The 16,687-nt window shown below is 36.0% G+C and overlaps 1 non-coding gene across 1 annotated transcript; it reads right to left on the bottom strand.

The window, feature by feature from the left end:
- Positions 1-15,917: 15,917 nt before the first annotated feature.
- Positions 15,918-15,993, bottom strand: TRNAI-AAU (transfer RNA isoleucine (anticodon AAU)). Its single transcript has one exon. It is a non-coding gene; the product is annotated as a tRNA-Ile (tRNA).
- Between the last annotated feature and the right edge of the window lie 694 nt (positions 15,994-16,687).

Below are 16,687 nucleotides of genomic sequence, written 5' to 3'. Positions count from 1 at the left end.
CAACTCTCCCCCACTTAAAAGATTTTCGTCCTCGAAAATTCACCTCAAACGAACAACTCCGGATACGATTCCCTCATCTTATCCTCGAGTTCTCAACCTGCCAATGGAAAATAAAACAAGCATCGACACTGTTCTGACACACATGTCGCATACTAGGGAACAACTTAATTAAACAACCTGGCCGGACGGACCGACCTGCTCTGATACTACTAATGTATCAGACAAACAGTATCGATCGTGTCAGATACACGAATCAAATACAACGGGATGGAAAACCCTAAAGACTATTGACCAACTGATCGACCATGCTCTGATACCACTAATTATAACACCCCTTTTTCTACCCCAAATTATTTAACATATAATCAGAGTAAATAAGCACGCATATAAAGAAAAGGGCGTCACATCGATGTTTTCAAAACTTAAAACTTTCAAAACCCAATAATACACCTGGTCATTCAAAATAACACATTTCACTCATCATGAATATTCAAGCAATATGCGTTCGCAGCGGAAAATAAAGAATACTCATGATTTTCATAATATGATCCATGTCCCATACCATGATCATCTCTCAATAATCACTTCAAATAAAATAAAACAATTAATGACATAAAGCATATCGAAATAAGATATGAGTTCAATACCACTAATCTACCTAGTGTTACATGACCAGAGCATTGACTCATTACCTAATTTCAAACTAAATACGGAAACTCTCCAGCTATTCTTGAGCGAGCTACCGTCCACCTACTCCAGCAATACTACTCTGTAGTATCTGCACAATACCCATGTAAAGGTAACATTCAAACAGAAAGGGTGAGAATTCAAATTATTATGAAATAGCATAATAAGGCACAATGAATTAAAACACAATTTAAGAATTCATCACACTTGGTATAATCACATCAATAATATTAACAAACAATCATCTCACATATTTCAAACGTACATCGCATCCACATCAATACATGCATTCAATGATCACATAACTATAGACGACTCAATGCAAGACAATGTGACTCTATGCATGTGGTACCTCAATGTGAACTCAAAGTTTCACCGCTTTCCGATTCAATATCTAGAATCCAAGCCACGCTTCCGATCCGGACAAGACCAAAGCCCTACGTCTGTTTCCAATGAAGGATCACCGCTTAATACTACGCCTAATCCCAATTAAGGATTAACGTCTGCTACGTCTGTTTCCAATGAAGGATCACCGCTTAAATACTACGCCTAATCCCAATTAAGGATTAACGTCTGCTACGTCTGTTTCCAATGAAGGATCACCGCTTAACCACTTCCACAATGAAGTCAACCATGCTATGAATGAATGCACACATACCAACACATATCCAATTAAGACCATCTATATACCGTCTTAACATCCCACATATCACCATGACTCACAATTGGTACATATACACATCCATAACAACAGATCAATTATGATTACATATACACATCCATAACCATAAATCATTCACAATTCAATAATGGTATACATACACATTCATACAATATATTATTCACCAATATAGGCCAATCATCAAATATGTACACATAGATTTCATTCCAAAACACACACAACATTTAAATATCAATTTTTCACTTTTCAAACAGTGTTAACCGGTTAACGTCCTGGGTTAATCGGTTAACGCAAAACAGAATGCGCTTCTTGGCAATTTATAACAGTGTTAACCGGTTAACGCCCTGGGTTAACCGGTTAACGCAAGACAGAATTCAATTTTCTCAATATTATAACAGTGTTAACCGGTTAACGCCCTGGGTTAACCGGTTAACACAAAACAGAAAGCTGTTCCTGCGCTAACACGAAACAGAATGCAGATTTCCCTGCATATACACATCCATAACCATAAATCATTCACAATTCAATAATGGTATACATACACATTCTTACAATATATTATTCACCAATATAGGCCAATCATCAAATATGTACACATAGATTTCATTCCAAAACACACACAACATTTAAATATCAATTTTTCACTTTTCAAACAGTGTTAACCGGTTAACGTCCTAGGTTAATCGGTTAACGCAAAATAGAATGCGCTTCTTGGCAATTTATAACAGTGTTAACCGGTTAACGCCCTGAGTTAACCGGTTAACGCAAGACAGAATTCAATTTTCTCAATATTATAACAGTGTTAACCGGTTAACGCCCTGGGTTAACCGGTTAACACAAAACAGAAAGCTGTTCCTGCGCTAACACGAAACAGAATGCAGATTTCCCCGCATTTTTCATCATTTGAGGACTTCCGGACCTCCGATTTCGATTCCGTAAAAAGCTACACGTTCAGAAAATTATCACTCATCCAAATATATATTCATTCATAGTTTTAGCATAATTTAATCATCACAATTCAAGAGTATTTATCAAGATCTAATAATTCCAAACCCATGCCAATTAAGGATTTCAACCTAAAACATGTTCCTACCCATTGACCCAATCATACTAACCCATAATGATAAGGATTTCCCCCCTTACCTTGTCAATTTGATGGAAACCTTGACTCCTCTCGCTTTTCCTCTCCTCTTTCTCTATTGCTTTCAGTGCTCAAGTGAATTCTAATTCTCACTTCCTTCACTCTTACTATTTATAATAGTATTCTAGTTGGGCTTAAATCATCTAATTTAATCATTAGGCCCAATAATACCTAATATTTAAATACCTCTATTTAAATTTAAATAATTAACCACTCACTATGCAACCAAGTTAATTAATTAATTCAATTATGTCTCATATCAACTAAATAATTAATTAACACACCAAATTAATTAATATATTCGATCATTTGACTACCTAACAACCGATTAATTACTTAACACTCCAAATAATTAAAATAAAATATAGTAATAATAGTATAATAATAAAATACTAAAAATCGGGTTGTTACAACTCTCCCCCACTTAAAAGATTTTCGTTCTCGAAAATTCACCTCAAACGAACAACTCCGGATACGATTCCCTCATCTTATCCTCGAGTTCTCAACCTGCCAATGGAAAATAAAACAAGCATCGACAGTGTTCTGACACACATGTCGCATACTAGGGAACAACTTAATTAAACAACCTGGCCGGACGGGCCGACCTGCTCTGATACTACTAATGTATCAGACAAACAGTATCGATCGTGTCAGATACACGAATCAAATACAACGGGATGGAAAACCCTAAAGACTATTGACCAACTGATCGACCATGCTCTGATACCACTAATTATAACACCCCTTTTTCTACCCCAAATTATTTAACATATAATCAGAGTAAATAAGCACGCATATAAAGAAAAGGGCGTTACATCGACGTTTTCAAAACTTAAAACTTTCAAAACCCAATAATACACCCGGTCATTCAAAATAACACATTTCACTCATCATGAATATTCAAGCAATATGCGTTCGCAGCGGAAAATAAAGAATACTCATGATTTTCATAATATGATCCATGTCCCATACCATGATCATCTCTCAATAATCACTTCAAATAAAATAAAACAATTAATGACATAAAGCATATCGAAATAAGATATGAGTTCAATACCACTAATCTACCTAGTGTTACATGACCAGAGAATTGACTCATTACCTAATTTCAAACTAAATACGGAAACTCTCCAGCTATTCTTGAGAGAGCTACCGTCCACCTACTCCAGCAATACTACTCTGTAGTATCTGCACAATACCCATGTAAAGGTAACATTCAAACAGAAAGGGTGAGAATTCAAATTAATATGAAATAGCATAATAAGGCACAATGAATTAAAACACAATTTAAGAATTCATCACACTTGGTATAATCACATCAATAATATTAACAAACAATCATCTCACATATTTCAAACGTACATCGCATCCACATCAATACATGCATTCAATGATCACATAACTATAGATGACTCAATGCAAGACAATGTGACTCTATGCATGTGGTACCTCAATGTGAACTCAAAGTTTCACCGCTTTCCGATTCAATATCTAGAATCCAAGCCACGCTTCCGATCCGGACAAGACCAAAGCCCTACGTTTGTTTCCAATGAAGGATCACCGCTTAATACTACGCCTAATCCCAATTAAGGATTAACGTCTGCTACGTCTGTTTCCAATGAAGGATCACCGCTTAAATACTACGCCTAATCCCAATTAAGGATTAACGTCCGCTACGTCTGTTTCCAATGAAGGATCACCGCTTAACCACTTCCACAATGAAGTCAACCATGCTATGAATGAATGCACACATACCAACACATATGCAATTAAGATCATTTATATACCGTCTTAACATCCCACATATCACCATGACTCACAATTGGTACATATACACATCCATAACAACACATCAATTACGATTACATATACACATCCATAACCATAAATCATTCACAATTCAATAATGGTATACATACACATTCATACAATATATTATTCACCAATATAGGCCAATCATCAAATATGTACACATAGATATCATTCCAAAACACACACAACATTTAAATATCAATTTTTCACTTTTCAAACAGTGTTAACCGGTTAACGCCCTGGGTTAATCGGTTAACGCAAAACAGAATGCGCTTCTTGGCAATTTATAACAGTGTTAACCGGTTAACGCCCTGGGTTAACCGGTTAACGCAAGACAGAATTCAATTTTCTCAATATTATAACAATGTTAACCGGTTAACGCCCTGGGTTAACCGGTTAACACAAAACAGAAAGCTGTTCCTGCGCTAACATGCAACAGAATGCAGATTTCCCCGCATTTTTCATCATTGGAGGACTTCCGGACCTCCGATTTCGATTCCGTAAAAAGCTACACGTTCAGAAAATTATCACTCATCCAAATATATATTCATTCACAGTTTTAGCATAATTTAATCATCACAATTCAAGAGTATTTATCAAGATCTAATAATTCCAAACCCATGCCAATTAAGGATTTCAACCTAAAACATGTTCCTACCCATTGACCCAATCATACTAACCCATAATGATAAGGATTTCCCCCCTTACCTTGTCAATTTGATGGAAACCTTGACTCCTCTCTCTTTTCCTCTCGTCTTTCTCTATTGCTTTCAGTGCTCAAGTGAATTCTAATTCTCACTTCCTTCACTCTTACTATTTATAATAGTATTCTAGTTGGGCTTAAATCATCTAATTTAATCACTAGGCCCAATAATACCTAATATTTAAATACCTCTATTTAAATTTAAATAATTAACCACCCACTATGCAACCAAGTTAATTAATTAATTCAATTATGTCTCATATCAACTAAATAATTAATTAACACACCAAATTAATTAATATATTCGATCATTATACTACCTAACAACCGATTAATTACTTAACACTCCAAATAATTAAAATAAAATATAGTAATAATAGTATAATAATAAAATACTAAAAATCGGGTTGTTACAACTCTCCCCCACTTAAAAGATTTTCGTCCTCGAAAATTCACCTCAAACGAACAACTCCGGATACGATTCCCTCATCTTATCCTCGAGTTCTCAACCTGCCAATGGAAAATAAAACAAGCATCGACAGTGTTCTGACACACATGTCGCATACTAGGGAACAACTTAATTAAACAACCTGGCCGGACGGACCGACCTGCTCTAATACTACTAATGTATCAGACAAACAGTATCGATCGTGTCAGATACACGAATCAAATACAACGGGATGGAAAACCCTAAAGACTATTGACCAACTGATCGACCATGCTCTGATACCACTAATTGTAACACCCCTTTTTCTACCCCAAATTATTTAACATATAATCAGAGTAAATAAGCACGCATATAAAGAAAAGGGCGTCACATCGACGTTTTCAAAACTTAAAACTTTCAAAAACCAATAATACACCTGGTCATTCAAAATAACACATTTCACTCATCATGAATATTCAAGCAATATGCGTTCACAGCGGAAAATAAAGAATACTCATGATTTTCATAATATGATCCATGTCCCATACCATGATCATCTCTCAATAATCACTTTAAATAAAATAAAACAATTAATGACATAAAGCATATCGAAATAAGATATGAGTTCAATACCACTAATCTACCTAGTGTTACATGACCAGAGCATTGACTCATTACCTAATTTCAAACTAAATACGGAAACTCTCCAGCTATTCTTGAGCGAGCAATCGTCCACCTACTCCAGCAATACTACTCTGTAGTATTTGCACGATACCCATGTAAAGGTAACATTCAAACAGAAAGGGTGAGAATTCAAATTATTATGAAATAGCATAATAAGGAACAATGAATTAAAACACAATTTAAGAATTCATCACACTTGGTATAATCACATCAATAATATTAACAAACAATCATCTCACATATTTCAAACGTACATCGCATCCACATCAATACATGCATTCAATGATCACATAACTATAGACGACTCAATGCAAGACAATGTGACTCTATGCATGTGGTACCTCAATGTGAACTCAAAGTTTCACCGCTTTCCGATTCAATATCTAGAATCCAAGCCACGCTTCCGATCCGGACAAGACCAAAGCCCTACGTCTGTTTCCAATGAAGGATCACCGCTTAATACTACGCCTAATCCCAATTAAGGATTAACATCTGCTACGTCTGTTTCCAATGAAGGATCACCGCTTAACCACTTCCACAATGAAGTCAACCATGCTATGAATGAATGCACACATACCAACACATATGCAATTAAGACCATCTATATACCGTCTTAACATCCCACATATCACCATGACTCACAATTGGTACATATACACATCCATAACAACACATCAATTACGATTACATATACACATCCATAACCATAAATCATTCATAATTCAATAATGGTATACATACACATTCATACAATATATTATTCACCAATATAGGCCAATCATCAAATATGTACACATAGATTTCATTCCAAAACACACACAACATTTAAATATCAATTTTTCACTTTTCAAACAGTGTTAACCGGTTAACGCCCTGGGTTAATCGGTTAACGCAAAACAGAATGCGCTTCTTGGCAATTTATAACAGTGTTAACCGGTTAACGCTCTGGGTTAACCGGTTAACGCAAGACAGAATTCAATTTTCTCAATATTATAACAATGTTAACCGGTTAACGCCCTGGGTTAACCGGTTAACACAAAACAGAAAGCTGTTCCTGCGCTAACATGCAACAGAATGCAGATTTCCCCGCATTTTTCATCGTTGGAGGACTTCCGGACCTCCGATTTCGATTCCGTAAAAAGCTACACGTTCAGAAAATTATCACTCATCCAAATATATATTCATTCACAGTTTTAGCATAATTTAATCATCACAATTCAAGAGTATTTATCAAGATCTAATAATTCCAAACCCATGCCAATTAAGGATTTCAACCTAAAACATGTTCCTACCCATTGACCCAATCATACTAACCCATAATGATAAGGATTTCCCCCCTTACCTTGTCAATTTGATGGAAACCTTGACTCCTCTCGCTTTTCCTCTCCTCTTTCTCTATTGCTTTCAGTGCTCAAGTGAATTCTAATTCTCACTTCCTTCACTCTTACTATTTATAATAGTATTCTAGTTGGGCTTAAATCATCTAATTAATCACTAGGCCCAATAATACCTAATATTTAAATACCTCTATTTAAATTTAAATAATTAACCACTCACTATGCAACCAAGTTAATTAATTAATTCAATTATGTCTCATATCAACTAAATAATTAATTAACACACCAAATTAATTAATATATTCGATCATTTGACTACCTAACAACCGATTAATTACTTAACACTCCAAATAATTAAAATAAAATATAGTAATAATAGTATAATAATAAAATACTAAAAATCGGGTTGTTACAACTCTCCCCCACTTAAAAGATTTTCGTTCTCGAAAATTCACCTCAAACGAACAACTCCGGATACGATTCCCTCATCTTATCCTCGAGTTCTCAACCTGCCAATGGAAAATAAAACAAGCATCGACAGTGTTCTGACACACATGTCGCATACTAGGGAACAACTTAATTAAACAACCTGGCCGGACGGGCCGACCAGCTCTGATACTACTAATGTATCAGACAAACAGTGTCGATCGTGTCAGATACACGAATCAAATACAACGGGATGGAAAACCCTAAAGACTATTGACCAACTGATCGACCATGCTCTGATACCACTAATTATAACACCCCTTTTTCTACCCCAAATTATTTAACATATAATCAGAGTAAATAAGCACGCATATAACGAAAAGGGCGTCACATCGACGTTTTCAAAACTTAAAACTTTCAAAAACCAATAATACACCTGGTCATTCAAAATAACACATTTCACTCATCATGAATATTCAAGCAATATGCGTTCGCAGCGGAAAATAAAGAATACTCATGATTTTCATAATATGATCCATGTCCCATACCATGATCATCTCTCAATAATCACTTCAAATAAAATAAAACAATTAATGACATAAAGCATATCGAAATAAGATATGAGTTCAATACCACTAATCTACCTAGTGTTACATGACCAGAGCATTGACTCATTACCTAATTTCAAACTAAATACGGAAACTCTCCAGCTATTCTTGAGCGAGCTATCGTCCACCTACTCCAGCAATACTACTCTGTAGTATCTGCACGATACCCATGTAAAGGTAACATTCAAACAGAAAGGGTGAGAATTCAAATTATTATGAAATAGCATAATAAGGCACAATGAATTAAAACACAATTTAAGAATTCATCACACTTGGTATAATCACATCAATAATATTAACAAACAATCATCTCACATATTTCAAACGTACATCGCATCCACATCAATACATGCATTCAATGATCACATAGCTATAGACGACTCAATGCAAGACAATGTGACTCTATGCATGTGGTACCTCAATGTGAACTCAAAGTTTCACCGCTTTCCGATTCAATATCTAGAATCCAAGCCACGCTTCCGATCCGGACAAGACCAAAGCCCTACGTCTGTTTCCAATGAAGGATCACCGCTCAATACTACGCCTAATCCCAATTAAAGATTAACGTCTGCTACGTCTGTTTCCAATGAAGGATCACCGCTTAAATACTACGCCTAATCCCAATTAAGGATTAACGTCTGCTACGTCTGTTTCCAATGAAGGATCACCGCTTAAATACTACGCCTAATCCCAATTAAGGATTAACGTCTGCTAAGTCTGTTTCCAATGAAGGATCACCGCTTGACCACTTCCACAATGAAGTCAACCATGCTATGAATGAATGCATACATACCAACACATATGCAATTAAGACCATCTATATACCATCTTAACATCCCACATATCACCATGACTCACAATTGGTACATATACACATTCATCACAACACATCAATTATGATTACATTTACACATACATAACCATAAATCATTCACAAATCAGTACTGGTATACATACACATTCGTACAATATATTATTCACCAATATAGGCCAATCATGAAACATGTACACATAAATTTCATTCCAAAACGCACACAACATTTAAATATCAATTTTCACTTTTCAAACAGTGTTAACTGGTTAACGCCCTGGGTTAATCGGTTAACGCAAAACAAAATGCGCTTCTTGGTAATTTATAACAGTGTTAACCGGTTAACGCCCTGGGTTAACCGGTTAACGCAAGACAGAATTCAATTTTCTCACTATGCAACCAAGTTAATTAATTAATTCAATTATGTCTCATATCAACTAAATAATTAATTAACACACCAAATTAATTAATATACTCGATCATTGTACTACCTAAAAACCGATTAATTACTTAACACTCCAAATAATTAAAATAAAATATAGTAATAATAGTATAATAATAAAATACTAAAAATTGAGTTGTTACAACTCTCCCCCACTTAAAAGATTTTCGTCCTCGAAAATTCACCTCAAAGGAACAACTCCGGATACGATTCCCTCATCTTATCCTCGAGTTCTCAACCTGCCAATGGAAAATAAAACAAGCATTGACAGTGTTCTCACACACATGTCGCATACTAGGGAACAACCTAATTAAACAACCTGGCCGGACGTACCGACCTGCTCTGATTTTACTAATGTATCAGACAAACAGTATCGATCGTGTCAGATACACGAATCAAATACAACGGGATGGAAAACCCTAAAGACTATTGACCAACTGGTCGACCATGCTCTGATACCACTATTGTAACACCCCTTTTTCTACCCCAAATTATTTAACATATAATCAGAGTAAATAAGCACACATAAAAAGAAAAGGGCGTCACATCGACGTTTTCGAAACTTAAAACTTTCAAAAACCAAAAATACATCTGGTCATTCAAAATAACACATTTCACTCATCATGAATATTCAAGCAATATGCGTTCGCAGCGGAAAATAAAGAATACTCATGATTTTCATAATATGATCCATGTCCCATACCATGATCATCTCTAAATTATCACTTCAAATAAAATAAAACAATTAATGACATAAAGCATATCGAAATAAGATATGAGTTCAATACCACTAATCTAACTAGTGTTACATGACCAGAGCATTGACTCATTACCTAATTTCAAACTAAATACGGAAACTCTCCAGCTATTCTTGAGCGAGCTACCGTCCACCTACTCCAGTAATACTACTCTGTAGTATCTGCACGATACCCATGTAAAGGTAACATTCAAACAGAAAGGGTGAGAATTCAAATTATTATGAAATAGCATAATAAGGCACAATGAATTAAAACACAATTTAAGAATTCATCACACTTGGTATAATCACATCAATAATATTAACAAACAATCATCTCACATATTTCAAACGTACATCGCATCCACATCAATACATGCATTCAATGATCACATAACTATAGACGACTCAATGCAAGACAATGTGACTCTATGCATGTGGTACCTCAATGTGAACTCAAAGTTTCACCGCTTTCCGATTCAATATCTAGAATCCAAGCCACGCTTCGATCCGGACAAGACCAAAGCCCTACGTCTGTTTCCAATGAAGGATCACCGCTTAATACTACGCCTAATCCCAATTAAGGATTAACGTCTGCTACGTCTGTTTCCAATGAAGGATCACCGCTTAAATACTACGCCTAATCCCAATTAAGGATTAACGTCTGCTACGTCTATTTCCAATGAAGGATCACCGCTTAACCACTTCCACAATGAAGTCAACCATGCTATGAATGAATGCACACATACCAACACATATGCAATTAAGACCATCTATATACCGTCTTAACATCCCACATATCACCATGACTCACAATTGGTACATATACACATCCATAACAACACATCAATTACGATTACATATACACATCCATAACCATAAATCATTCACAATTCAATAATGGTATACATACACATTCATACAATATATTATTCACCAATATAGGCCAATCATGAAATATGTACACATAGATTTCATTCCAAAACACACACAACATTTAAATATCAATTTTTTACTTTTCAAACAGTGTTAACCGGTTAACGCCCTGGGTTAATCGGTTAACGCAAAACAGAATGCGCTTCTTGGCAATTTATAACAGTGTTAACTGGTTAACGCCCTGGGTTAACCGGTTAACGCAAGACAGAATTCAATTTTCTCAATATTATAACAATGTTAACCGGTTAACGCCTTGGGTTAACCGGTTAACGCAAAACAGAAAGCTGTTCCTGTGCTAACACGAAACAGAATGCAGATTTCCCCGCATTTTTCATCGTTGGAGGACTTCCGGACCTCCGATTTCGATTCCGTAAAAAGCTACAGGTTCTAGAGTATTTATCAAGACCTAATAATTCCAAACCCATGCCAATTAAGGATTTCAACCTAAAACATGTTCCTACCCATTGACCCAATCATACTAACCCATAATGATAAGGATTTCCCCCCTTACCTTGTCAATTTGATGGAAACCTTGACTCCTCTCGCTTTTCCTCTCCTCTTTCTCTATTGCTTTCAGTGCTCAAGTGAATTCTAATTCTCACTTCCTTCACTCTTACTATTTATAGAAGTATTCTAGTTGGGCTTAAATCATCTAATTTAATCACTAGGCCCAATAAAACCTAATATTTAAATACCTCTATTTAAATTTAAATAATTAACCACTCACTATGCAACCAAGTTAATTAATTAATTCAATTATGTCTCATATCAACTAAATAATTAATTAACACACCAAATTAATTAATATACTCGATCATTATACTACCTAACAACCGATTAATTACTTAACACTCCAAATAATTAAAATAAAATATAGTAATAATAGTATAATAATAAAATACTAAAAATCGGGTTGTTGCAACCAACCACTTCACGCCTTATCAATATATACCATATACCTATCTAATCTCTTCCAGATCACCACTTAGTGGGTCTCTTCCATCTTTGATCCTTATAGTTATTCATAATCATAATAGTGGTACTTTCCAAACTTACTTAAACTGAACACGGTTCACCAGGTTGGTTTCCCTACACGTCTGACTTCCATGATATCTCCACAGATGACCAATTACGCACTACACCTACGCACTACACCTTCAGAAATCCCAATTTCAAAACTACCAATCTGACTTGTGGTAACTTGTAACTCCATCCTCAATTTGTACATCCACAACGGTACACTTATGACATTTAAGACATCCTTGGCTCCAACATGGTGTGAATGTTTATACTCCGCGACCAACCAACCAAACATTTCTCAAGAAGATAAATAACAACCAGACTTCCAATAAGCCATTACTACTCTTACAATTCAAATAAAATGCGCTTAAGATGAACCTTATCATTGTCGCACAGTTATGATTCGAATTTTTCTTCCAACCCAATACCTACTACACAACTCATCATACTGGGGTTACTTGTCTAGATGACTTGCTACAGACAATTCTCATTGTCTCCCAATAAGCTCTTACAACATAACATATTCAACGTCCTACACTTAGTCCATATGCTCCAACTTGGCTTGTCTTTCATTGTCTATCATCAACTCAACTTCTTAGAATACAAGACCCACGACTCAACAAATGTGTGTTACTTTACATCCATCTCAAGACAAGGAATCCGTTACACTTACTTGTGACCATAATGCTACTATCACATACTTCTCTTAATACCAAGGTATAACTTCCTCCATTCGACTACATACTCTAGAAATCCTCGATGCAAACAATCATCAACTACAAGCCCATAACTTCGTCTTAATGAATCTTAATGGTCTCATTGTGCCTCTATCTAAAATGTACCCCATTACAACAGTTGTATTGTAACATTCACACTGCTTCCACACTCTGTGTTCACTTGTCTTCCTATGGTAATTCTCTCAGTTCCAATTACAAAACCATTCTACTAAAATTTCTTAAATCCAACTTACTTGCTCTTTTCCTCAATCAGATCTCCTACAACCCAAACTCACTGGAGCTTCCATTACTATATAACGGGCGTTATCTCTCTCCAACACAAACTCTTATAATTGATCCTTAGGTAACTTAACATTCCATAATGGTCTCTTACTAACGCTGAACTGCTGACGAGCTATCCCAAATCCGATCTCCCTTCTAAGACTGGATATACTTGATCTATCTTCTAGCCTCCATTTGGTCCATACATGTTTCACTTGGAACATACAACCATGTCCTCGAGTCTCTCTTTAGACTTCACCACTACCTTAGGCTCCCAACAAAACTAAACGTCCTTATCCCTTAAGTCCTTAACCACTTGCAAGGTACAATCCCAAATATATATACTCCACGAAGTACTCTCGTTCTTCCAAAATATTTTAGTGGCCTTAGAAACTGAAACACTGATACACTACCTCACTTCTAGGCCTTATGACATATGTGCAACATAACCATCCTTTCTCCTTTACCACACAGAATTACTCACAATACTATTCCATATTAGTGAGTATATCTTACTCCACTAGCAATCACACCTTTCTCAAAGCTCTGACAATTCATCCAATAGAGATCCTCAACTTCTCAACCCCGTTAACACTGCAGAATCGCTTGAACGATACATTACTCTTCAATTCCATAATACCCAAATCACAATTCCTACTGAAACTTACAACTGAGCTATCCAATTCTCCTTACTTTCTAACTCTTGGCTTGAGCCTATCCTCAAAGCACAAGTTCAACCCACACTTCAGAGTCCTCGTGGTCGCTCAACCATGATCCTACCTACCATGCACATAATATTAGGTTGATCAGGCCCAATACCACATACAATGATATTAAGAATCATGTTGGCTAAACACACATATGAGGCAGGAATAGATTTACTTATGATGTTTCAAGGCTAGGTCGAGAATCAACCTGCTCTGATACCAACTATAACAACCCGTATAATATATATCTAGAATAATATTATACAAGTGTTAAATTTTGATATTGTCACAACATAAGTGCCTAATGGCATCAATATATATACATGTCCAAACTAAAACATCAATGGAACATGTTATACAATAATGCCTAAATAATAAAATCTAAGAACTATGTGCAATATCTTCATTTCACACAACTTCACAACGGAAGATCATGGTAAACAGCATTCCTTGAAGCATCCATAACAGCTTCTCATAGATTCAACCTATAAAGAATTACCTGAAAAATAAGAACAATAATGGGATGAGATAATAATCTCAGTGAGTTCTCCTATCATATGGGTCCACTCGGCTCTACAGGGTTTCTAATCAATATTCAACTCATATCCAACTCAAGTCAACAAGGGAACGAAGACTTGAGTGATGGGGAAACTATCTCACAATTGTATGGCAACATGCATCTGAGTTCTCACAACTCAAGCACGATCATTATTCAGATCACGACGCATCAATTCCCGAACGGACTTACGTCTAAGCCAGGACCGGTTCATGCAATGCTCGTATGATTCGACTTTCGCGGTGGATATCCGGTTCCCCTATGGGACTCAAACCCACTTTTAAGAACCATCACTCGTATGGGACTTTACCCACTTTGAGTCTCTTTCACCGTATGGGCCTTATCCCACTTTGGTGTCCACCTTTCCCCCATGTCCACCATGGTTGGGGATCAAACCCAATTGAGGCTCGAATCATTGGTCCCACATCCCAATGCTTACTCATCTAAGCATACCACAAGAGATGTGTACCACCACAGAAAACACACATTCTAAATACATGATCGGTTTCACAAATCATCGGTTCCACGAACCATAACAAATTCATAAATCATAGGTGACTTCATTCACCACAATACACAACAATAACATGGCATGTTCTATACAATGCGTCTCATTCTCAATCATGGCAACAATTCGTCCACGACCTCCACATAAGCGTCGTACGAATGAATACCGTATTCTCATACATGTATCACACATGTTCCATAACCTAGATCATCTTTCTAAGTTATTAATCAAGTCATTCTCCTAGGTTTCCTCACTCATCTTTGTAAGGTTTTTAATCATGTTACTTCACCTTCCACATAACAATAATATTTAATTTTCATCATGATATAATTCATGGCACTTATAAATCATATAATATTTTATAACATGGAACAATAATAATAGCCCTTCACGTTATCTTTCTAACGCATCCGTCCATGTCCAAAACGGAGTTATACCACTCAATTAATTCATTAATCTATCTTAATCAAGATTTAGATTAATATTTATTCATTGCATAAGTATTCAACAACAACATCTTTGGCCTAGTGGTAAGGCTTGTACAATTCCAAGGAGGTCCCAGGTTCGAACCCCATTTGTGACATATTTTAATTCATCAAATAATTAATTCATGTCAATAGATTGATCAAATGAATCGATTGAATGAGAATTTCTCATGGTACAAATGATAATAGATAATTTACATAGGAACTCAATTGATCTCAATGCAGGTCTCGAACCTGCGACCTTCGCGTTATTAGCACGACGCTCTAACCAACTGAGCTAATGGGCCATGCATATATATTGTCTAAAATATTAATTTAATGGTTTCTATTAAAGCAAGAAGTAGAAAATACTTATACAAGTGTATTGATCCTAAAGCTTCAAATGGACATCGTTTCTTTTTTGTGGCAATTGACTACTTCACAAAATGGGTTGAAGTGGCATCGTATGCAAATGTGACCAAGCAAATTGTTATAAGGTTTATCAAGAATCAGATCATATGCCGTTATGGCGTGCCAAGTAAGATCATTAATGATAATGGATCGAACTTGAATAATTATATGGTGGAAGCTCTTTGTAAAGACTTCAAGATTGCACATCATAATTCTTCTCCCTACGGACCCAAGATGAATGGGGTTGTTGAAGCTGCGAATAAGAACATCAAGAAGATCATTCAGAAGATGGTTGTAACATATAAGGATTGGCATGAGATGCTCCCATTTGCTTTGCACGGGTATCGTACATCCATCCGCACTTTAACAGGGGCAACCCCTTTTTCTCTTGTTTATGGCATGGAAGCAGTGCTCCCCGTAGAGGTTGAGATTCTTCCGTTGCGTGTGCTCATGGAAGCCAAGTTGGCTGAGGTTGAATGGTGTCATACCAGGTTTGATCGGTTGAATTTAATTGAAGAGAAGAGATTGACTGCCATGTGTCATGGTCAGTTATATCAGCAAAGGATGAAGAAAGCTTTTGATAAGAAGGTC

This window comes from Lathyrus oleraceus, chromosome 7 (assembly GCF_024323335.1).
Source record: "Lathyrus oleraceus cultivar Zhongwan6 chromosome 7, CAAS_Psat_ZW6_1.0, whole genome shotgun sequence".
Taxonomy (NCBI): Eukaryota; Viridiplantae; Streptophyta; class Magnoliopsida; order Fabales; family Fabaceae; genus Lathyrus; species Lathyrus oleraceus.
Note: the sequence above shows the minus strand (reverse complement) of the source record. Positions and strands in the feature narration are given on the sequence as shown.